The sequence below is a fragment of the Ursus americanus genome, chromosome 22 (assembly GCF_024610735.1).
Source record: "Ursus americanus isolate L20-20 chromosome 22, mUrsAme1.1.p, whole genome shotgun sequence".
Taxonomy (NCBI): domain Eukaryota; kingdom Metazoa; phylum Chordata; class Mammalia; order Carnivora; family Ursidae; genus Ursus; species Ursus americanus.
In genome coordinates this window covers 39,453,565-39,479,733 of record NC_142148.1, presented here as the reverse complement: position 1 = coordinate 39,479,733, position 26,169 = coordinate 39,453,565, and the positions used below count along the sequence as shown (strand labels likewise).

General features: G+C 40.1%; 1 protein-coding gene across 2 annotated transcripts in view; it reads right to left on the bottom strand.

The window, feature by feature from the left end:
- Nucleotides 1-26,169, bottom strand: part of MACROD2 (mono-ADP ribosylhydrolase 2) — a 1,878,458-nt gene that overhangs the window by 315,941 nt on the left and 1,536,348 nt on the right. The window lies entirely within an intron of this gene.

Here is a 26,169-nt window from a genome sequence, read left to right as displayed (position 1 = left end):
TTCATAAATATGGCTGGTACACTCTACGCAGGACATTTATAATATTTTTATAGTTTTATATTAGAACTCGCATATCACAGCAATTGTTTTATCAGTGACCTTTTACCACCAGTGAGAATAATAATAATATTTCTCATTATGATTTATTTTTTAAAGTCATCTCTTTTTCTCGGGGGAATTGCATAAACTCTGGGGTTCATTTTGTTGCAGATTTCATATAGTTTATGAACTAGTGTCCCAGATGGTTTGAGCAATTTCCTCCCCTCTCACCAAAAATGGATGATTTTCATTCTTTTTCACCCAAATAATAATGCTATGAATGGCCCAACATTTCTGCATAAACACGTGTATTCAATTTTTCCTTGTATGTCAAGAAATAAATTAATGGCCACATCTTAGTCTTAAAAATAGTTATATTTTGTTTTAAAAGGCATATTGCTATGTCCTGGTAGAGCATATTTTTCCCACTTTTATTATGCAAAGGAAAATTTACAGTCCATGGATGCTATCTAGAGCTCATGGGGAAATTTCTTATTGACAATGCTTCATTTTGAAAAATCCTTAAAATTCCTTAACTGGACCATGAAATCCTCTGGGTTGGTCTTCTACTGAGCCAAGTATGGATCAAAACTCATAGTGAATGTCCATTTTTAAGTGAACTTGCCCCTGTGATTTATAAGGAGGTGGCACTTGTGCTAAACAATTTTTCTAGATGGTTGCGGTAGCCATCCTAACATGCGCACTTTGAGTTGGTAGTGTTATTTTCTTCTAATCAGAAGATATCTCTCTTCCTATTTGAAAGAGCCTTGGAGGGTTTAACATTAGAAATGGCATTCTGTACTATCTGATTTAGCCTATGTCTTGCCTATCCATTGACTGTCATGGGATCTAAGCTTTTGTCAGGAAACAGCTGGTCCCTACCATTCAATCTCCTTTACCGAGTGAGAGATGACATATGACTTCAATGAGGTTGAGAGACAGCTCTCTATACAGGAAGAAACTGGAAGCTGATCCGGGATGGACCATAATTCTTTGGGGCTGAACCATAATAAGAGGTCATTAGAATGCACCAGGAAGGGATGGGGTGGATGGAAATAAGAACAGGAAAGGGATCTAAACAGGAAGAAAAACTGTTTAAAATGGAAGTTACCTGGAAGTCAGTAAATTAGTATTTTCATTTTAATGATTAAAATAATTCTAACAACTGAGAAAAGGTAAATGACTTGCTCACGTTGCACATGGAGGGTGACGAGCCTGAGACAGGAGTCTTCTGGTTACCACTATAAGGTTCTTTTCATTTTGTAATAATTTTATCCTGGTTTGAAAATATTTCCTAGTTTTCAATGAGCTATAAAAAAGATATTAAATGGAAATTACCATCTTGGTTATTTCTGAAATAATTTCCAGCATGTGATAAAAAAAAATTGAACAATTCATTCTTGCATTGCTCTGTGGAGGAAAGGAACTTAAATGCTATATTTTAATACAAAAGATTGCCCAAAGAGGTGTTACATTATACAGTAAGTGCCAGAAGAAGATTAACTACTATGCAGACTGCACCTCGAGCAGGGAAACTCAATGATTTCTATATAAAACTCATAAATGAAAGTGTTCATTTATTCATGATATTCTAACGTATTCCATACTGTTTTTCTAAGACAAGCAATGCATGGCCTTTCAGTTTTATGCCATTACTTAAAATATTTGAAGAAAACTGTTCATCAATCTCCGATTCTATTATTACACTCAAGATTAGGTTAATTACTATCTCCTGGGGTCGTTTTTTAGCATGAAATGCTTAATGGATTGCTACCAGGGCATGATTCATGGCAGGGAAGGCATGACTTACAGTTTCTAAAAGATGTCTAATGTGAATTATTTCCAGAACACAGGATGGCAAAAAAAAGACAGAGCTTGACAAGTTAAACCCAGTTTTACCAACGTGCTTATTTTCAGAGCATGATCTCTTTTTTAAAGTCCATCATATAAGAGAAGCAGAAAGCCATTAACCACAGATGCTTTAACACAAACAGAAGAGGGTCATGTTTTTGATAGTCAAATATAGTAAGAAAATAAAATTTCAAATTTGTTGTTTGGTAAAACTCCAGCTGTCTGGCCAACAGAGCCCCATGTGGACATAGAGCTCTCTCACCGATTTCAAATACTTAAACAGTAAGTGAAACTTTAGTAAGCTTGCAGGTTTCCTCTTAAAAACTGAAAAAAACAATCTTTGCATTTTGACAATGGCTATAATTCTTGTACCACTCCACTAAACCTTGCTATATTACTGAGTAGTGCCTTATATCAAATGTAATTATTCTTACAATCTCTGTGGAATCTCTGCCAATCTTTCCTGACCGATTAGTATTTCCCTATGAGCTGCCCCAGTGCCACAAAACCAAACTAAGCATTATGGTGTGATTTTATGTTAGCTTCCTAGTTTGTTCAAATAAAGTCTGTTTTTTAAAATATAGGGGCACCTGGGTGGCACAGCGGTTGGGCGTCTGCCTTCGGCTCAGGGCGTGATCCCGGCGTTCTGGGATCGAGCCCCACATCAGGCTCCTCTGCTATGAGCCTGCTTCTTCCTCTCCCACTCCCCCTGCTTGTGTTCCCTCTCTCGCTGGCTGTCTCTATCTCTGTCGAATAAATAAATAAAATCTTAAAAAAATAAAATAAAATAAAATATAAAACACCATTCACATTTTATTTATTTATTTAGTCATTTGTTATTTCCCATTTTTAAAAAATTTAAATTCAATTAATTAACATATAATGTATTATTGGTTTCTGAGGTAGTGGTCAGTGATTCATCAGTCTTATATAATACCCAGTGCTCATTACATCATGTGCCCTCCTTAATGTCCATCACCCAGTTACCCATCCCACACCCCCCCCTTCCAGCAACCCTCAGTTTCTTTCCTATGATAAAGAGTCTCTTACGGTTTGTCTCCCTCTTTGATTTGGACTTGTTTTATTTTTCCCTTTCTTCCCCTATGATCCTGTTTTGTTTCTTAAATCCCACATATGAGTGAGATCATAACTGTCTTTCTCTGATTGACTTATTTCACTTAGCATAATACCCCCTAGCTCCATCCGTGTTGTAAATGGCAAGATTTCATTTTTTTGGATGGCTGAATAGTATTCCATTGTGTGTGTGTGTGTGTGTGTAAATATGGCACATCTTCTTTATCCATTCATCTGTCAATGGATATCTGGGCTCTTTCCATAGTTTGGCAATGGTGGACATTGCTGCTATAAACATTGGGGTGCAGGTGCCCCTCTGGATCACTACTTTGTATCTTTGGGGTAGATACCTGGTAGTACAATTTCTGGGTCACAGGGTAGCTCTATTTTCAACTTTTTGAGGAATCTCCATGCTATTTTCCAGAGTGGCTGCACCAGCTTACATTCCCACCTACAATGTAGGAGGTTTCCCCTCCTTGCCAACATCTGTCCTCGCCAACATCTGTCCTCGCCAACATCTGTCATTTCCTGACTTGTTAATTTTAGCTATTCTGACCAGTGTGAGGTGGTATGTCACTGTGGTTTTGATTTGTATTTTCCTGATGCCAAGTGATGTGGGCATTTTTTCATGTGTCTGTTGGCCATTTGTATGTCTTCTTTGGAGAAATGTCTGTTCATGTCTTCTGCCCATTTCTTGATTGGATTATTTGTTCTTTGGGTGTTGAGTGTAATAAGTTCTTAAAGTCTAGAGAACTTCCCAGTTAAATTTTCAAATACAAGGAGAAGTGGCTGAAATGTGGGTTTCTTTTTTTGTCTTCTCTTTATTGTGTCTCAGAACTTAGTTTTTCTTTCTCCCCTGGACTATCTGATCCACCCCGATGTACACAGCTCCAACTCTCCATTTGGAAATGCCTCCACAACTTCAGTAGCTCCTCTGAGAAGTGACCATACTTTATGAAATTCCCAATTCCCACAGGATTGACAAGCTCTGTGCTAGCATTAAAGTTAAAATTCATGATAATTCAATTCTGCAAAGACTATGAGCCATAATTACCAAGACTTTTGGAAGTGCTCTTCAGAAGGAAGGCCAACACAGTTATCACCTGGTGAATCATGAAAATGGCCAAGCAAATAACTGAAATCTAGGTACAAAATAATGTCTAAATTTCTGGTCCCAAAAGCCACTCTACTATCTCTAGTAACAGAAAAGAAGTGTGTTGGCAATTGGGTAGGAGTCATTGTAACTCCATTTTTATTCCATTACACACCTCATGTAACATTCAAATTTACTTAGAAAGCTTCAGGATAAAATCTGATTATTTTAAATGGGAACAAAAATGCAATCAAATGGCCATAGGACAAGCAATGTCCTTATCACTGGAAAATAATATAATATTGGCAATCTGCTAGCTATCCCATCTCCCCACTTCTCACCTGCTGTTGGAAGGGATACCTATGCCTGATATGAAAATGAACATTGACTCATACACTTGGAGCCCCAAACGATCAGGTCACATCTAACACAGATGATGCAGTTGATCTAAAATGGGCTGAAAATATGCATCTTCTCCTTTATGCCCATCTTGCTTGGTTTTCATGAAAGGCTGGCTTGGTGAACCTATTTCTAGAAAGCACAAAATCAGGCCTAACTTGTCTGGATTGTGTACTCAAAGAGGTCCAGCAGGGCTGGGATAATATTTTCTCAGTAGTGCTGTTCTTCACCCGTCATCAGGTTACCTTGCTTTTGAACAGCATGTTACACTTCATCACTTCTGTATGATTTTGAGTATTAAAACAATCCCGTAAGATAGGTATAAGAGAGAGAAAAAAATCACCTGCAAGTTACCCATGAAGAAGACTAGTGGAAGAGTTTCCATGACCATCTCGAATCAAGCTTTAAACCCACAATAGGAGACCCAAGTGCTACAGTAAACCCTGTACCTTGGTAAGCAGACTACAGTGGCAGTGATGTCACTATTTTCCCAAAGATTCAGGATTGACTTAAAACCTGACATCGAAACGATACCAAACTGAGATAGCAACTCCAATTTCTTTCTTCTAAAATTAGACAACAGAATGTATATGCCCCGTGTGGCACCTTGTAGACTGCGTGATGAGCTTTATTCAAGATAAAATTTTTACCAAAAGTCAAAGTAGTCTCCTCCTAAGTTGTTTCCTTGTCTTCCATCAAGTTAATATCTCTGCCTCATTTTCCAGCCTTTTTACTGCTCTAAAATTGTTGGCATGTTCTGTTGTGGTGATGTCATCAATCATCTTATCTCCCTAGTTATTTTAATCCCAGTCTGATTTGCTTATATTAATCTCAGGGCACAAATATCCACATCTTGCTGCCATTAAGAAAATATCTAATGAACCATTAAAACTAGATACACTTTTTTTTTTTTTTTTTAACTAGGGGCATACAGCAGGCTTATACCTTTGGATGTTTGCTTATTTCTGGAATGGTTAACTCCACGGTCTCATCATATATGTAATAGCTAATCAAGGTTATACGGCAGTTTAATCCAGTGTTTAGACAACGGACAACTTTATTTTTCCTTCACTTTTACGCTTTCGTGATATTCCATCAAGTCATGATATAAACTGAGTATTCTGGCAGGATGATCCTTTTTTTTTTTTTCTTTCTTCTTCATGATTACTTACTCAGTCCATGAAAGAAGAAAGAAGCATCAGCAAAACCCTCACCAAACTGTCAACACGATAAGAATTATACGCAAAAGAACCCGGAGCTTAGAGATTTGAGATTTTATTCTTGGCTCTTGAACAATAATGTACGGAATTCTTCTCTTTCCACTTCATTTCCCCTTTATGTCAATGGGAAAAACACTGACACCACAAAGAGAGATAGTGACATCAAAACGTAAAAGTGATCAACTATGCTTCTGTCTTGTGTTTGTCAATGAGACTGGGAGGAAGGGACCAGCTGCACTGAACTGGCCACCTGGAGCCTGAAGAGCCCCCCCCCCCCCCCGGGCCAACGTGGTGGCTCTGTGACTTCAGGAATAGGGCTTCTCTTCCCATCCTGACCAGAAAGCAGCACAGGGAAGTAAAATAAGATTCTTGCATTGGTAGAAAATACATTTTTTTCAGCTGTCTACTGCTACTTTGTAAATCACCCCCAGACTTAGTGGCTTCAGACAAAATTTCGTTTTCTCACAGTTCTGTGGGTTAGGAATTCAGATGGCATCATAGCAGGACCATTCAAGGTGGGCTCTTCACTCCTGAGTGGGGTGCCTCAGCTCAGATGGCTCTGTTTGAGGGCCGTAAGTCTGGGGCCCCTGCTCTTCGCCATGGGGTGGTTCCCTTGGTTCTGTGGCCTCTGCTCCTTCACCCCGCCCTCCCACGTGATCTGTCAGAGCGGGGTAGTGAGCGTCTCAGAGAGCAGCAGCCCGGGGCTCCGAGAGTACAGAAGCTGGAGCTGCTAGGCGTTCTGAAGGCTGAGCTTTGACACCTGCACAGCATCCCTTCAGCGGCGCACTGCTGGTCGAGGCAAGTCCACGGGTGCAGCCCCAGGGGAGGGGACTGCACAGGGCATGGGTCCTGGGAGGTGAAGCTCATCCGGAGCCGCCAAAGTAACCGACTACCACTAAGACACAGGCGGTTGGAGCCCTCATATGCTGTTTATCTGACACATAATGCATTCCTTCTCTCTCCACCCTCGCCGTTCCTTCCCGTGGCCATATGTGTGCTCCCTGCTCAGTGGTGTGTGGGAGCCAGTCTGTGAGAGCCGATTCAGTGCATCTCTTCTGAACACTGCATGCAGTGACCTCACTGAGGAGGCTTGGAACTGGCCATGCTGGGAATATTCCCATGACAGAAAATGGGCAGGATCATTCCATAGTGAACTAGTTACAGCCTTCGGTTTACAGACTCTTTGGTTTCAAACCCTGGCCCCACTACTTACTACTTGTGTGTTCAGAGGCAAGTTACTTATCTAGTATCAGGTAAAATATAGACTAATAATATAGCTGTATTATGTAAGTTGAAATATATTTTTAAAGGTAACAAAAAACCTTTAAGGCTCAATATTGTTAGTTCTGATCCTTCCCCTAAGGATGTTTTTCTGGTGGTGGGGCTTCAAGCCCCATGGAAGACCAGGGTCCTAGCCAACCACACAATGTCCACTGCCCTCTTCTCTACTCATGGCTACTCCTGTTAGTAGCAGAGGCAGCCAAAGGCCCTATCTTGGACGGACAATCATAGCACCCAGGCTTCCCTGCGGTGCTGGCTGGACTGCCTTTGTGGGGAGGCTGATAAGTGACAGCAGCACATGCAGAAGTCAACAGATTACTCCCCTAACAATCCCCCCCCTTGCCTGAGGCTCCAGCATTCATGATTAATTTCCGTGGGTCACACAATGTCATGACGGTTGCCTTCTAAATTTCCTATGCTTCTATCTCTGAACTGTAGGAGAGAGAGCCCTCAAGGTTTTGCTTATGTAGGGTAAAGATTAAACATTTACAAAGGAATTACTACAATAGTAAAAAAGAAAAATTATTCTCCAAAGCAAAATATTAGCCTTTCATAGCTATGTACTCACCCGTCACTTAACAGTGCATTTGTAAAACTCATCTTATCTAGAAATATGGCCAGTGATTATCTTTTCAAACTAATAATTTTAACCCTGAAGCACCAGGATGGTACACATGTATTAAAATCACCAATTTATATTCTAATATTGTGCAAATAGTCGATGGTCATTGAAAAGTTTGAGTCAGATTGCACCCTCACCAAGAGGATGAACTTAATGCATTGTCCTTATTTATTACATTCTTTTTGTTGTTGTTGTTGCCAAACCAGAAACTGGCTCTTTTTATTTTTTAGTATTAGAGCTTGCCATTCAGTAGAATAGCAGATAGAAACATCTAATCATAATGAGTAAGTAAGGTCTGTGGCATCTCAAATTATAAACTTATGGCTCTGACACTTAGGCTGTAAAAAACTGAACATAAGCCAAAAAATATCAGTTGAAATGACTTGTTTTCGAGGAAGCTGCTCACATTTAACAAGATACATGGAATCCTTACAGCAAATGCAGTACAAAAAGTTAAAATACAATAACATAAAGCGAAATATGCAGCTTCAACTGCTCCATAAATGTAAAAGAGTTGTGGTTTTGATTATTTTGACTGAAGGTGGGGAGGGAGGGAAGATATGCCGAGTGTCTAAATTAAATTTTATTCCGATGGGCATTTGCAAAATACATGACCAATCTGCAAATGGATTTGGTTTTTGATTATACTCTTTAACAAAGTAGGAAAGAAAAATAGATTTTACATTTCAGCTTATGATGGTAATTTAACTAGCTTGAAACACAGTAGGTTTATAATCAATATTTACATGGGCATTGCCTGCCTAAATTGATTTTTAATTGGAATGTTCAAATGCATGACTCAAATCACTCCTAATCACCGTTAAAATTAAAGCCAGGGACATGAGCGAGAAGGTCATGATGTCATATTTTCACAGCCTTTATGGAGACACACGAGATGCAGGTTCCTTGGATAAAGGACAAGTACAAAGTTGTGCAAGCAGGCCGGAAGAGCTTAAAGTGAAGGGAAATAGAACCTCGAAATTTTCACATAACTTTATACACACAAACTCAAGAATGAGCACAGGAAACAAAATGAAAGGAAGCAAATTGCTTCCTTAATCGCGCAACATACGTAGTAGATTACTACCAGTTGATTCACAGGAGAGAAAAGAGACAGACACACGAGAACCTTGTTAACCTAATTAAAGCTTCACAGATACGTATGTTTCTGAAGACAGACTCAAGTTCTGAGGCTCCATTGTGATAATGAACATAAAACCAGCCCCAACCACTTAAAATGTCATCGCTGCCACAGGAGGTTACATTTGTCCTCGGAGAGCTCTCACAGGTTATGTAACAAAGACAACTCCCATTCTAATGATCATCCACAGGCTTTTAAAATAATGGACCTTCCAAGGTTGCTGCTGATTGAGGTACAATTTTTAAACCTTTGGCGAACCTTCATCTTCTTTGTTTTTAATAAAGTCAGAAAGCAAACGTGTGAGTCATTGTAAACGATACACTTTCTTATTAGCTGATACAGTAATTCCTGCACCATTTACAATTCTTAAAATTGCCTTTCAAAGAGTAGCCAGGGCTAAACTGTTCAAGAGAGGGCTAGGAAAAATCCACCGTAAGTAAATGATTTGAAGAACTTTGAAAACTCAATGGCTCCTCCTTTCTAGTGTCAAAGATAAAAGTAGATTAATAGTTTAATTAAACACGTTCGAGACTCTGGGTATTGTAGCTATTACACCTTTGACCTCATGTGGGGCTGCCAGAGAATGCAGGGAGGGTGAGTACTGAGGTTTCATATTTATGATGCACAGCTGACTTGAAAAGCACACCAAGCTAGACAGAACTTGTAATTAACCAAAAGATCCAGTAAATTATGAGATCAATAAAATTTCCTGGGTGCCATAGTTTTCAGAACTAGTTAGTGCATTCCTAATTTATTGGCAAGAACTTCAGAGACTTGCAAAAAAGATAAATAAAAATGCCTGGATATAAAAATAAATATGTATGCTTGACAAATCTGAAATACACTGTTTACAGCTAATGAGGAGGCGACTGTGCATTTTGCTGCATGTTTTATATCTAGAGCAGGGCAGAACATTAAAACCAATATAACTGATAACCTTGGTGCAAACGGCATAAGCCTACATTTCCCATTATTCCCCAGAGATGGAATTAATTAGGGCTTGTCAAATCAGAGCGATCCCCTGCTGTAAAACTGAAAGTAATGTAGATGCCATGAATGGTTTGGCTCTACTCCAAAAATATTTCTCATCTATTTGGGAGAAAAATACTGCATACATCTCTATAGGCAGTATATATACTTCCTTAATCCCAGATACCTCATAAACAAACATAAACAAATGTAATATCTTTGTTGGTTACAGTTCAATAGACATCTCCTACCGTGTGGGGATCCAGAGAATAAAAATACGCCGAGTTCACAGTTTAGTGGCGAGCAGAGAGAGGGGACATTTCAACTCGAAGTGTTAATGATTATGATGGGAAAATATACAGTGAGTTGTGGGAACTCAAAGAAGGGCACCTATCTGAAAGTGGCAGGAAGGTCAAGGGGAGGAATGGACAAGAGGCTACAAAAGGTAATGATACCTATATCACTGTAGACCAGCCTGTTTTACAGGGCAACTCTTTTTATAAGAGTGGTTTAGAGAGTTTTCTCACCCAGTGCTCCCTCCTCTCAGATTGCCTCTTCACCTCTCCCTTACCTCTCTCCGGACACGCTCATATGTATCTTGCAGGTTTCAATTCCAGGAACCCCTCTCCATTGAGGACTTTCATGACCTACCTCCAACTTAAATTTAGTGCCAAATCCTACCCCTTCCATTCTCTCTTATAGCACCCTGTTTTCCTTGATGGCCTTACCATATTTTGTATTATTATTATTATTATTATTTACTTTGATGATTATTTATCTTTGCTACTGAGAACTTGTTAAAGCATCACCAGAGAAGCTCCACCCCCAGCCGTAGACCCCATTAAGTCAGAATCTGGGTGATTCATATGCACACTAGGGTTTAAGAAGATATGGTCGAGAATCCTCACATTTCAATAGAGTAGCCACCATCACATGTGCCACAATCACATGGGGCTACTCAAATTAAAACTAAAAACACAAATTTTTCACTAACCATGTTTTACAAGCTGAATAGCTACATATGGCTGCTGCTTTATGTACTGGGAAGTGCAGCTAGAACCATTCACATCATGGCAGAAAGTTCTACTGGATGGGCTAGACTATCAGCTCCTTGAGGGCAGGGCCATTGTTTACTAACTACTGAGCACCCAGCATCTATAGTGCCTAGAACACTGAGGACAGGCACGCAAAAGCGTTTCTTAAATATAATGAATGAAAATATATTAAAATATTTCACAAAGTATCTAGCCCACAGAAAGTGCAAAATAAATGCTCTTTCCCTTTCCTATTACCTGTGATCTTTAAACTACCCCTGAGACATGGACCATGAACAGCTGCTCAGCAGGCTATATTATAAAAGAACAAGCTATTTTCTTTTCTTTCTTTCTTTCTTTCTTTCTTTCTTTCTTTCTTTCTTTCTTTCTTTCTTTCTCTTTCTTTCTTTTTTTCTTTCTTTCTTTCTTTCCCTTTCTTTCTTTCTTTCTTTCTTTCTTTCTTTCTTTCTTTCTTTCTTTCTTTCTTTCTTTCTTTCTTTCCTTTTTTTGTAAATAGAGATTCTTGGGTTTCCTCTTCTGGAGAGTGGCACTTAGACTGAGGGGTCATACTTCCGACACTTGAATTAGTCACCTATTTTTAGATTTGATAGTTTGGATAGTGAAATGCCATCATTTTCCCAGGAGCTAGCTTTATTTCCCCTCCCTCATGGATATCTAATGAAATTAATTTGGAATTTAAAAAATGAAGTCTCAGAACCTCCATGAGCCAGAAAACTCAACTTGAGCTGTATTAAGAAAATGAAAGATAATATATTGACTCCTGTATCAGGAAAGGCTGGGACTGGGGGGCTACAATCAGATATCAGCAGGGTCTGTTCTCTTCTCATTTTTCAGTGCCAATTTCCTATACATCAGGTTCATTCTGGATTTCCATGTGGTAGAAAAATGGTGGCGAAGATTGCCAGGCCTCTCTTCTTCCAAGTCACATCCAACAGGAAAGGACAGAGAGCTTCTGCCTCAACATTCTTAGTGAAAGTTTGATTGTACATCATTGGCTTTGGGGAACACGCCATCCCTCCAATCACAATAGCCTTGAGGATATGTTATGCTGATTGGCCAAACCTGAGTCACATGTCCACTCTGAAGCCCACCTCCACTGAGGAACATGGGGTAAGAGTGAGAGGGAAGGTGTGGCTCCCCAGAAGAAAGTCAGGGTGTTGTTGCCAGGAGAAAAATGAGTGGATTCAGGGTGACGAAAACAACAGATGTCTACTACATGCCACTTCCTTTAAAATGAATGAATGAATGAATGTGTGTGTGTGTGTGTGTGTGTGTGCGCGTGTGTAAAATAGGCCAGATTTTGAAACTAAACTAGAATGTTTAGCTAACATTAGGCACCACTACTTAGGGCTATGTAAGTACTTGTCATGGGAAATGAAGAATTTCTACCCTACACCCAAAGCCAATGATGATTATAAATATTAATAGACATTAAATTATCTATTCTTTCATCAGTATACAGACAATTCATAAGCACAAAGTCTAAATCTACTCCATACCCAAAGAAAACTCTGCTTCATGTCACCAGCCTAAGCTTTACTCTTTCCTTTTGATTTAATCAGCTTTAGTGAGCCCCAGATCCTTCTGAGTGTCCCGTGTGTCTGCCATAGTGGGTCAGAGACTCAGGTTACAAGCAGATCTTCCTATCCCTGAAGAGAATGATTTCTTTATGAAATATTGTTGTAATACGCTCTGAGACAATACTTTCAGTTGACAAGGCACACTGGGACAAAATGAAATAATTCAGCACAATAATTCCATGTAAAACTACAAGTGAAGACTTTGGCAATAGCCGCAAATTTTCAGAATCTAATTTTGAGACACGGAGTTCACAGGCTCAACCTCACTTATTAATAGTGCTCACAAATTGTGAGCTAGGTTTTCTACCATGAAGGAGGGGACCTGATCCACTGGCTGTTTTGTTCAAATGACTGTCCCTCTGATATTATCAATGAATACTCTCTAGATGCTAGGCGGTAGGCCAGCGATATTTTCCACAGACATCAGAGACTAGAGCTGGGAGGGGCTCCAGATACAAGCCAGACGGTATTTTCAAATTTTGCCCCACTGTCTCGTAAAGGATTCCATAGACACATATGTGAGAGACCTCCCCTCTGTTGAAGGAGAGCAAAGCACGCAGCGATTTGTTTCCTCACCCTCCCATCAACTACAGCATTTGTGTCTGAGGCATTTACATCTAGAGTTTGCGCTAAGATATTTCTTGCTGGATAGAGTTCAGCTGTTATGAAAGTATAGAAAGGAGTACAGCCATTTGATGGACTCCGTTAAAATAATAAGGTAGACGTACACTATACGTACTGATATGCAATGACCTCCAAAGTCTACTGCCGAGTGAGAAAAACAAGATGCAGAAAGCTTTAAATACATGTACTTATATAAAAGCAAAGTAAAACAAAAAACCGCATGGAATAATTCTAGAAAGATACGCAAGAAACTGGTACCAGTTATCTCTGGGGTAGGGTCCTAGAGGACAGATCAGAGGTGAATGGGATATTTATTTTCATTTATATACTTCTGTATTATTTGAATGCTTTGTGATTATATATATCTTTTTTTAAAGTACATCTCCAAAATGTTTTAAAACCACTAATTTAGCTCAACCACCTCTTTTTTTTTACAGATAATGTGACAGGCCTTGCTCAGGTCTGCCTGGGCACTGCCTCTAAGACAGAGCGAGTTTGCATGAGGGTGGCAACTGGCCACCAGACCAGGCCATGGGTCTGGTTTCATGGCAGAGTTTGTGCTTCACATGGAAACTCAGGCACAGCCATGGTTTCCTCTTGGCAAAGTGGAGAGAGTAAAACTTTGGGGCTTCTCTTTTAGAAGTTTCTCAAGGCGGTAAGATTCCTTACCCAGGACAGGCTGCTGACCTCCATCTGGCCATGAGTCCAGCAGAAATGGAAGGCATCCTCCAAGAAGCTGTGCCCACTCATGAATATCCTTGTTCTAGCTGTTCTCATGTCCTTCATGATGCTCAGTGACACATTTGATTAGCACTGTTCACAGCCATTGAATTTCCTTTCCATGCTTTTAATCAGTAGGAAACGACCATGCTATTCCTCCATTGGTATCAGGGCCCATAAGAGTCTGACATTTCAGGGGGAGATACCGTGCCAGGCAGTAGCACTAAAGCATCTCTGTTTGCTTGAGTGGTTGAAAGTCCATAGGTATTCCAAAATTCTAAGAGGAAAGAGTGGCCATCTTGAACTATTTATCTCCCATTGTCATATTTCTCTGCTTTAACTTTTTCAATCTAGACACTTGCCTCTTCCTTCTCTGAAAGGAAACATTACAATCTAAGAAAAGGTATCATTCTCTACTGATTAAAAGCACAGGGGTCAGGGAGAACCCAATAGTTATTAACTGAGTGATCGTGAGTAATTTGCCTTGGTTTCTTACGCCTGGAATGGGGATAATAAAATTACTGGCTTCTAAGCTGTTGTGAGAATTAAATTAGATAATGTGCACCAAACACATAGCACAATGCCTGCTACGTAGTACACACTCAATACATGTTTAAAAAGGAAAACGTGGGGCGTCTGGGTGGCACAGTGGTTAAGCGTCTTCCTTCGGCTCAGGGCGTGATCCCGGCGTTATGGGATCGAGCCCCACATCAGGCTCCTCCGCTATGAGCCTGCTTCTTCCTCTCCCACTCCCCCTGCTTGTGTTCCCTCTCTCGCTGGCTGTCTCTATCTCCGTCGAATAAATAAATAAAATCTTAAAAATAAATAAATAAAAAGGAAAACATATTAAAGAGGGCACGTATTGCATGGAGCACTGGGTGTTATAGGCAAACAATGAATCATGGAACACTACATCAAAAACTAAGGATGTACTGTATGGTGACTAACATAACATAATAAAAAATAAATAAAATAAAAATAAATAAAATAAAAAGAAAAACATAAAGCCAGTGGCTGGCAACACTTCTTGTCTCCAATATTCATCTAGTCTGCTCTCCCACCAGCCATCTAAGTCCCTGCTTCTAAAGTCTACCTCTTGATTATATGCTTAGATCTTCTAGTTTGGGCAACCTTGATTCAGAATGTATACTTGGCTTTGACAAATAGAATCCAATTGGCCTTGCTCTACTTAAGCAATTTCTCTAGTGACACCCCCTCTCCTTTCCCAAATGACCAGCTTAAGGTGCTCTTCCAAGGATAGGGATCAGATATTATCCACCTAGATTTTTACTGTTCTCTTACCCAACCCCATCAATATTTTGTCCATTCTTTCCTCATTTGGTTCATTCCCAGTGTTTGTCATTTCATATCATGCTCCACATTCCATAGATACAAACTCAAACTATTGGACTTAAATTTCATTATAGGAGGATTTCAAGATTTCCCTTGGATTAGTAAACTGTCCCCTCTTAAACTATCAGTGGTGGCGGGGGAGTGATATGGATGTTGTCTTTCCAACTACGAGACACTGCGACATTGCTGACTATTCTAAGACTGGAAAAGATCTTGGGTACACAAAAATCAGCTCAGTTTAAGTCTGGGGAAAAATTCCTTAGTGTTAGAAATGAAGCCTTGGCGATTACATAATGTAGGGAAATACCAAAGCTCTCACCCTACTTTTTGCATGTGTGCAATAATATTTACCAAGGCTGAAATAAGCAACCTCCTATTATCCTACAAAATCATAATTCAGCAGAAAATATTGCCAACAAATGAGTGGTAATTGTACCCGGGTACTTTGACCTCATTTCCACCCATGAACAATGTGTTTCCCTTTATTTAAAGGCATCAGTTACAACAAACTCATTAGTGATGAGATCAAAATAAACTACGTAGTTGGACCTCACTTTTCTCATCTGTTAAGAGAAAAAGTTGGAATATGTACTATTTTTGGTCCTTTCTAGCTCTAAGTTGCTATGGTTTCTCTAAATTTGTTTCAAGTTCAAGCTTTTAATGTTTATGTAAGGCTAGATATTTGCCATTTCTAGGTCATGCTTTACGCAAATACACCTTGTTTCAAAAAGCAGATAAAAAACAAAAGCTATTTACAGAAGAATGCTGGTTAATTTATTGATAGAATTAGAGAATCACCATTTTGCTAACCCCATGCAGTGATTCAGACGAGGCTCATTAGTGGATGATACCAGCTTTAGGTTTGGGTAAACAAGCGATGCGTTGACTCCAATGTGTCACCCTGCAGTTTACTTACTAATTGCAAAGAGAAAAGAATCTTTATATCTTTTGTATCTTTGTATATCTTGTATATCTTTGTATCTTTATAATAGAGACAATCTGTCAGCTACCACCATAGCCAAACCATCACACAGCACCGCTAATAACATTAGGAGCCCCCTAATGTGAATCAAATACACAGAATCACCTACAAAGTTTTCAAGTCAAAATGTTTAATCTGAATCAAGCCTCAAGACGAAACTTCCAGTTTACAAAAAATAGGGAATATGGGGGAGCATGCTATATGGCTCCTTAAGAAAACAATCAGAAAAAAATCCAGAATATTATTGGACTTTACAAAAGCAGGAGACTACTATTTTACATCAAAAGAAGCTAAGGGGCACAAAAATAAATGCATTGTTTAAAACTTGATGGGATGACAGTTCCAAGAATCACAGCAAAAAGGCATAAAAGGTTGGAGGCTCAAGTAAGGAATTTAAATATGATCGGATATTAGATATAGAATTGTTGTCCATTTTGGGGGGTGTTGTAATGGTATTATGGCTGTGTAGCACAATATTATTATTCTTTGGAGATGTACGCTGATATTTTTGGGGTGAATTGTCATGATTTCTCCAATGGGCTATCATATGTTAGATAAACGATACATATATACATACATACTTACATACATACATACACAGATGATGGATGGATGGATGGATGGATGGATGGATGGATGGATGGATGAATGAAGAGAGAAAGAAAGCAAATAGAGAGATTTTAATTGTTGAATCTAGATTCAGGGTATATGTGCTCATTACACTATTCTTTTAAAGTTTCTTAATGTTTGAAAATTTTCATAATAAATACATTGGGGGAAAATGTATCTTCCTCCATGAGAAATATACGGGTGATTGGGTCTCTTTAACAATGCAAAGTGGTCTTCCCTGTCATGCCCTTGTTACTGTGTGTTACAGAGGTGCTTGTCCTCCTCCAGATTGTGACCTTTTTGTGGCCAAGGACTAAGTCCTGTTCATAGTCACATCTCTCGTCTTCAGCCCCACTGCCTTACACATAGCTAACCCATAGCAAATATTTGTTGAATGTAATTGAAATTTATGTACTGACTGAATAGCTGTACACTGATTTCGAAACAGACACACACACACGCACACACACACACACACTTTTTCTTGATACTTAGTGATAAAAACCTAACATTAAAATTTCAGTGTTCAATAAAACTGAAATCAATAATAAATAAATAGAAATCAATAATAGATAGAAAGATGCACACATCTTTACGCGGGCCAAATAATTTTCTTAACATCTGGCATCAGAATTTCTCCACTGGGAGGATATGAGTTTTTGTGTAGAGAACGATCCTGATGAACAATTATGTGTGAAAAGGAAAGATACTAAAGCAGGCTGTGGAAAGATAAAGCAAAGATAAAGGAGTGGGGCTGGATCCCTCTGAAGAGGAGATGGAAGAGATTAATTAATTGATTATTTAGCCCTTTACTCCTCTCTCTGAAGTTGCCAGATGGCCAGGAGATTTTTTTTTTCTTTAATAAGTTTTATCTAACACTCAATTTCAAATTGCTTGCCTTTCTGGGATGTAAGCTGTTCTGTGTGTTCTCAAACTTCCAGTCCACTAACGCAATTGAATATGAACCAATTTTATGAAGGTCTGAAGAAATCAGATGACAGCAGATAAATCCTCAGTTTAAATGTAGTTTAACTAACTTGTTAATTGCAATGCTGTTCATTGACTTTCCACTTATCTTCATACTCTTTTAACGACCATTCTTTACTATCCTCTTTATAGCATGAAACAGGAAGCATATCTCAGAGATGAAGCCTGGGAGGCCAGTGGACCTATGGGGGAGCACTGCACCAGGTGGCATGACTTTGAGGGGGTTGGCACCAGGCTGTGGTCTGATTGTGGACATGTCAGGACACCCAGCAGAAAGGATGCTCAGGGAATGAGTCTCATATGTATAAAGAAAAATGACAATTTTTTGTCCATAATAATAATCATTATCATGGAAATGTCATGTCAGAATAACCACAGCTGCCATCTTCTTCCCAGCGTTTGAATTCCTGAAGCACCAAACCAAAAATCAGAAGGTTTCTTAATATGCATCAAAGCAGGGCAAGGGAATAAGATGCTTCAAGTCGGAAGGATGGCTTGATGGGCTATCTCCTGCCATAGCTCTTCTTCCCCGCCTAGAGACTGAAGTCTACTTTCTACTACGTTTAGGATAGGATTGGAGAGACCCTGACAAATTCGTACTTTTTGCTGACTGTTCCCTGCAGATGGAATGCAGCTCAACTGACTGATTTCAGTTTCCATTGTGGCTATTACATTGTAACCCTACTTTTCCAGGTCCCCTTGCAAATTCCCAAGGATGCTTGTTCACATTCATACAGAATTTCCTGTGGGTTATCAGAGAGTGTATGGAAGTCATTTAATGGTGAGAGGTGAGTTCTGTCCCCTTATTATCAATGTATTTGTTGACGATGGGAGTGCGCTCCACGTCAACCAAGGCACCATCTATAATATGCTATCACCCATACTTTTAATTTTGAGGCTCCCAAAGCAAATTAAAATAGTTGGAGAAATTATTTCTTTAGAAGAAGCTTCACAACTGGCATACAAACTCTTGATGAAGCTTGATCAAATTGAACATTAGTTCAAATGTTCACCAGTCCTTTAGAAGTAAAACAGACAGCACTGGGACAGCAAATGTAGTTATGTTCCTTTCCAATTCTCTTTAAAGTCTTTGAATTATGTTAAAGAGAAAGTCTCTGTGAAAATGCTTAACATCTCTCTAGCACTGGCTAATACCTCTTTTTCATTATGCAATTCAACTCTATCATGTGATTCAACTCCATAATGTGATATCCACAGGACCCTTAAAATCATCTGTGGACATCATATTACACTTGGAAATGTAGCCCGTGGTTGACCGAATTATTGTCTAAATTCTTCACCCCTTCATTGTATTCAGTCTCCTTGCCTTGTGGCTCAGCAGATCTTCCCACTAAAGGTAGAGTACACTTCCCTGCACCCTTACATGGGTTTGGCCACGTGATTTGCTGTGACCATTGGGACGACAGCAGATGCAATGCACGCAGAGACTGGAAACACGCGTGTGTAACTGTGCTTATCTTCTGCACTGCTGCCATCTCCATGAACAAGAGCTTCTCTTGCTAGCCGTTGCTCCTCAGCCTGAGGTGCCGGGCTAAGCACAGGGGGGGAGCAGACCTGAGCACAGCTCACAGCGAGGCGCCAAGCCCAGTTGGGCACACAGGTCAAGGCCATGGAGGCAAGCCCAGCCTCAACCAGCTAACCCCAGGCAGCCCCCAGACACAGGAGTGAGATCAGTGATGCTGGTTTTAAGTCTCTATGTTTAGGGGAGAATTATATCACAATAGCTGATTGATGCATCAATTAACTCAAAGTAATTGCCCCAGTTGGGGGATTTCGGTTACTTACTATAAAGAGATATATTTTTATGCTGCTTAAACCCGATTCTCTTAAAAAGAGAGTATCCACTCTGTTCACTCTGGAGGCTCGCTTTTCTTGTTGTCTTTGATCATTTCATCTAACCCTCTCTGTTGTTCAGCTCTTCCCTGAAGGTTCATTTCCTTTCTGCTCTCCCCCTTTTTTCCTCCACAAACTGAAACTTGTCTGAATCTACCCAGAACTCTTGGCCATATTTATTGGAAAGTCACAACTGTTTAATCTAGGTGCAGACTCAAGCCGAGGGTGATTTCTTTAATTTAGTCCCAGGGTTTACTGCTGATCTAAATTACCCAACCGTCACACTCATGATTTATGATGCAGGGAGATTGACCAACTGATTTATACCCTGTTCCTCAGCGCAGACTGTGAGTTATATCTCATAGGACACAGCCAAGATTTCCAGAGACAAGGACACCTGTGGAGCCATCATTACACGCACCACTGTGATTAAATTCCAGCTCACATGGAAGTGGCATGCACTGCTTTTGCCCTATTTCTGTTTCGCAGTTGGTACATTGGTGATAGCCTTGTTGGGAAGAAAAAGGGCCATTGGTATTAGCATGCAGAGTGGAGAAAATGTTACTTGCTCTGTTCTTATATATTAAGTGTGTTATGGACAAGATACACCTTTGCTTAGCAGAGTCTGAAAGTGGGAACTGAACAAAGAGCATGGATATGTTTTGTTTGGCCTGGGCAGGCCCCAACAGGGTTCTGTTAGTCTGTCTGTCTTAAGTTTTGTGTTAGTGGCCAACATCTCACATCAGAGACACCATATAAAACTTCATTCTGACCGCTCCTGAAGAATAGAAAGATCTGGCAATGCTAAGGTCTAGTTCCTCCATCGCCCATTCTCCCCCAGTGCACATTGGCTATCAGAGAAGCAGCACCCCCTTGAGGAGGGATCACGAGCTGACCAGTTTGGCTTCTCTTTTGGCAGTTAACGGAGTGATCTATCTTATACTCAAATTACTTTTTCCTTTGTCTTTTTTTTTGTTTTTACTCTAACTCCTTCATTGTCTGTGTTTATTAACCATATATTAAAAAGCAACAAGAATAAAGATGAATGATTTTTTATTACATAAACATTTGAGGACTTCAACAAGAATGAGATGTAGGAACAGATAAAAACCCAAAGAGAACACGGGAATGAGAAATTAAGACAGAATGAAAGTTTTTATTACTCATTTATTCTTTCAGATAGTGCCATTATTTATTCAGTGCCTACTTGTACCAGATGCCATACTAGACCTAACCTAGCCCTTCTGAAACTCAGCACCTATAATGGTGGCTCTCATGCTTTCTGAGGGCTAAGAATGACTTCAGGGCTAGATATCCAAATTTCCAGGCCCCGTTCCCAGAGATACTGATACATCTGGATGGATACTTACTTCTGGTAGAATCCAGGAATACGGATCTTAATAAAGCAATATTAACACATGTGCAAAGATCACACTCTGAAGAATACCAGTCCATCCAGTGGAGTGTGACCTGGGCTCTGAAATGGGGTCGACCAGGGGATTAGGGAGTCCTTGGGTTAGTCTAGACCAGTCTAGTGGTGGGAAGCATACAGACACCTAGCTTTAACAGGGGGAAAGAGGAGAAAGTTTGCCAGAAAGTAGTGAATAGGAAATTGCAAGGGATTCCTGAGAATGTAAGAGAAAGTTGGGGAAAAATGAGATTAGAGAGGTAAACTAGGGTCCGATCATTATGGACATAATAACTCCATTATATTCATAACGATGGCTAAACGGCCAGGAGCTACTGACTATGTCACGAGTGTGGCATGCGTTATTTCATAGTTACAATGTGGTTGTGACGCAGGTGGTATCACTGTCCTTATTTTACAGAGTAGGACATTGAGGTCTAAGTGTTTAAGTCAGAGTTTTTTCAACCTCGACCCTCTTGTCATGCTGGGGTAGATAATGCTTTGATGTAGAGGGTTGTCTTGCCCATTCTGGGATGTTTAACAGTCTCTCTGGCCTCTCCCCACAGATGCCAGTAAGCGGCTTCTCCTTCCCCACCCCTCCCCAGTGTGACCAATAAAAATGTCTCCAGACATTGCCAGAAGTCCCATGGTGGAGGGAGGGGGCTGTAAAGATAAATCCTAGCTGAGAACCACTGGTTTAAACTATGACACCTAAAGGCTCACAATCCGTAAGTGGCCAGGCAGAATTTAGTGTTACTCTAGAAACTGCCTAGCTCAAACTTGGAAACTTTTGCCAAGAACATGAGCAGGCAATAGAGGTGATCCGATTCAAACTCTGTTTCAGAAAAGAGCTCATTCTTTTGTAAATGTCTCCGTACCAACTAAAGAAAAACAAACAAACAGATTAAGGCTTTTAATAAAAAGAAGAGTAGAATCCATCTAAACCTAGCATTCACGGGCCAGAATGTCCGGCTCGAGCGGCTAATGGAGGTCTGGAATTGGGGTAAAAAAAGTCACATGTATATATACCACAGTCCATGCCTGTGGTTCCTGCAATTTTACCCTCTGATGCCTTAAAGTAAATGTGACATTACACACATTTTAGCATCTATTTTCCCAGCAGGAAGTGTGAGATAAAGAGGCTCAATCAGTATGTTAAAATAAGATCTGATGCGGGAGGGAGAAAAGCTTTCAGATCATAAGAAATATCATCTCGAGGAAATTAAAAGCCTGAAATATGGCATATGATTACTGACACCAAAGTCCTGCTGTTGTGCTTTTGAAGGACTTTTAGAGATGCTTTCTATTTCCTAAATAAATCTGCAAAACTACACTGCTTTCGTAGGTGTCAGTGTGCTTCAGTGGGAAAATTTGTGGGCCTGGATATCACACAAAACTTTCTCAACTGAGGATCTGTTGGAGAAAAATGAGTTGCTCAAATTAACAACATGTCAAGTAGGAACAGTCTTGATGTTACTTTTTTTTCAAGCTTCTGTTTCCATTTATTCCTTCCAAGTAAACCGAAGAAGCAATTTGTACCATATGGATGTTATGGTTGGAAATTAATCAATCAATAAGCACATCGCATTGATATCTGTCTTCCTTCCTCTCTTTCCCTTTTCCCTTCCCTACCTGCCTGCCTTTCTCCTTCCTCTTTCCTTCCTCCTTTTTTCCTCAGGTTCCCTTTTTCTTTCAAACCTCTATACCTTCAATTATTCACTCATTCAATCATTCACTTAATAAATCTTTACTACGTGCGCACTCGATGCCAGACACTCTGTGAAGCTCTGCGGATATAATAACCCACAATAGATGCAACCCCTGCCCTCAGGAAACTTTAGGTCTAGGCAGTAATCAAAATATCACTCGAGCAAAGTAAACCCGCAATTCTAGTAAGACCTATGGCAGATGGGTAACTGTTTCAATAAGAGCCTTTAATGGAGGGCTTTTGTCTCATCAGGAAGTCAGGGAAGGCCTTCCTGACAACATTTGAAGGATAAGTAGGAGGTGCCCATGCAGGGAACAGAAAAGTGTTCTGTGTGGTTGAGACAAAATGGGGAGAAACAGAAAGTCTTTGGTTGGTGGGGGCACAGCATATCTGAAAAAATTAAAAGAAGGTGGGTTTGGTCAAAAGGTATGGGGCCACGAACAGGACGGGGAAGCAGGTGGAGGAGGACCTTGCTGGGCTTCTGGGCTAGGCTATAGAGAGAGTTTTGTGCTAAACCTGAGAACAACAGGCAACAGGAAACTTTTGATAATCTGGCAATTTCTTATTTGTTTCTATAAAGGGCAACAGAAGACCTTTACTATCTTGCATGGTTTTTGTTTCTATAGAAAACAGGCATGCACAAAGGCAATTAAGTATATGCTAAGATCTGGTCTTCAAGAAAAGCAGAAATAACTAAGGTATCATAAACCTATAAACCAGGACCTGAATGATCCACTTCGAATGCCTGTGTTTTTAAATTGGTTTATAAGGTCATGCACAGTGGGAAACAAGTATTGGTGTCCACTGAATGTCACATCTCACTATACTCAGCGCCTCAGAAAATGATTAGACTTGATAGTACATATCTGTGTGCAGTCACTTTTGGGCTTAACCCTTACAAGTTAACAATTAGAGGCAAATGTTTCACTATGTGTCTTCTCAGCTATTTAAGCAGGCTTGATTGCTGGGTCATCTTTTTTGGTTTCTTCTAGCCTGGAGAATAATACAATCTCGACGGGGCTGTGCTGGGCCCTTGGATCAGAAGCTAATCCGAGGAATCCTGACTTGCACTGTCTTATCACCAGGGTTTCTTTTTTTAATTTATTTCTTATTTTTATTTATTTATTTGGGAGAGAAAGAGCATGAGCTGGGGAAGGGGCAGAGGGAGAAGCAGACTCTCCACTGAGCGAGAAGCCCGATATGGGACTCGATCCCAGCACCCCAGGATCATGACCCAGCCTGAAGGCAGACGCTTAACTGACTGAGCCACTCAGGTGTCCCTCACCAGGGTTTCTTTAGCAAAAACCATGCCACGTGAGCACACAGACTGGCTGGGTTGGCCCATGGAGAGGAGGTCAGCCACACTGAACACTTAACCGGTCAAGACAAACTAATACAATTTGTCTTCAGGGCTCGTAGGTAGGAAATCCTGACTTCAATTTCCAGGCAGTTGAGAATTCCATTTGTGTGTTTACCTAAGCGGTAGTGGGGGCTGCTGAGAAGGTATGTTGGGAGTTTGTCCAGCAGAGCTCCTGCAGAGCCGAGCCTTGCAAAGTGCAAACCATCCGGAAAAGAAAGTTTCTTTGGAAAGCAGGTAAGATAAACAAAGCGATGGGGGGTAGGGGCTGGCTAGCCTGGTTAGTCGGTCAGCCAGCGATTGAGGAAACTGACTGATAAATACTGATACAATGACAGCTGGTCTATGGGCCATCAGAACTCTTCCTCGTGGTTTGACCCTCCTGACCATCCTCCCTCCTCCCCTAGCCCCAGGCATAGATCCTCAAAAAGAAGCCTCTAGACAGGACCACACGTAGGTCCCCAAACACTAGCGTCTACTAGACAAGGACGTCTTTCTTGCCCAGTGCGGGATCCCAGCCCACAGCCAGCTGTCTCTGGTATCAACACAAAGCAGGACACACAGAATCAACTGCACACAAGAAACGCAGTAACAAGTTCAAGGAAATTAGGTGAACATTCCTAACTGGTTTCCCCCAACACTCCATAAGCATAATGGCAGAGTAAGCTCAGTGCCTCTGTGAGAAATTAGGATGGCCAAGCACTGAGTAGTTTTTATAGGATCTGGTGTGTTTCACAGAATAAAATGGAAATGCTCATGTAAAAAAAAAATGGTTTTGTGTTGCTTACACTTTCATTTTTAAAAAGTAATTTTAAAACGTTATTTAAATTTGTTTTTAATTCATTAGTATTATTAAATTATTACTGGCAATGCAGCAAGGATTCCTAGTAGCTCCTTTTGACAAATGAGGAAATGAAGAATAAAAAAAAAAATCTAGCAATCATCCTTGATCTACCTAAATATGAAACTAGTTACTAGGGCTGTGTTAAATAGAGCTGGAGTTCTAATCTGAGATGCTCTCTACTTATTCCATAAATCTATTTTTCTGTAACCCATTTAATCATTAAGCACAATACAAAGTCAGTATTTTTCTCTTGCCACTAGTATTTAAGGCATATTTTTAAAAAGAAAAACAAAAGTCCCCCCCCCCTTTTTTTTTCCCGTAAAGAATGTCCAAAAACTGACCAGTCTGAAATAGTATTGATTTAAGGAAATACAATTTCATGAAAACCAGCCACAGGTGCATGGAACTGTTTTCATTCACCCCCCCCCCCAGCAATATGTAGCTGAATTCGATTTCTTTGTGCCATCTCTTTAGTAAGCCATATGCTTTCACACTTGTGAAAGAACAGAAAGCAAAAGAAACAAAAGAATAAAAAGAATGGAATAAAGAAATGAATATTGCTGTGATTTAAAAAAAAAAATCTATTTGCCGGGTTTTTGGGCATCATCTACAGAGGGAATAGGCTTGTTCGCGGGCTGTAATTGATTTTACTCCGCACTGGATAATTTCAAGTTTTTCCTGTCGTCATCCAGACGTATTCATTCATTTAACCTCCCCACCTTCTCTCTTTCTTCCTGTTCTTACTTGCGGGCATTCTCCTTCCCTCCCTTCTTTCCTTTAGTCCTTTCTTTCTTCCTTCTATGCCAAGCAAATCAACCAAGAAACTGAAGGGGCAACGTTTCAGAAATTGAATCAGTAAAGTCTTTATTTTACCATGTGTTTACTTAAGAAAGAAAGAAAGAAAGAAAGAGAAAGAAAGAAAGAAAGGGAAAGAAAGAAAGAAAGAAAGAAAGAAAGAAAGAAAGAAAAAGAAAGAAAGAAAGAAAGAGAAAATTAGCCAGATTTAATAAATCATTCCTTCTTTTTTCTAACTCCTTTACAGTCTGTTTTTACTTTTGCCAAAACTTGGTAGCAAGATCCATTCCTGGGGGCAGGACCAGAGCCATTCTGTTTAATTGATTAATTTATCTATATTTTACAAGTCCTTGCGAAGAAGAGTTAGTCATTTGGGAGCAACTGCATGCAAAGGGCTGCACTGCATTCAGTCTGGAGACAGGCACAGAAAACTCTGTCGCTCTCCCTCTAGATCTGGCCCAGAGCCTTGGCTGGGGCCCTCAGCCAGCTGATCCTCATTTACACTAAACCTTTCCCTTATTGGACGCATATAAAAGGGGCCTACAGCGCCAGCTCTGGGGTTTGGCACAAATGATTCTAATTGTTCCCTTACCCGATACTTGGA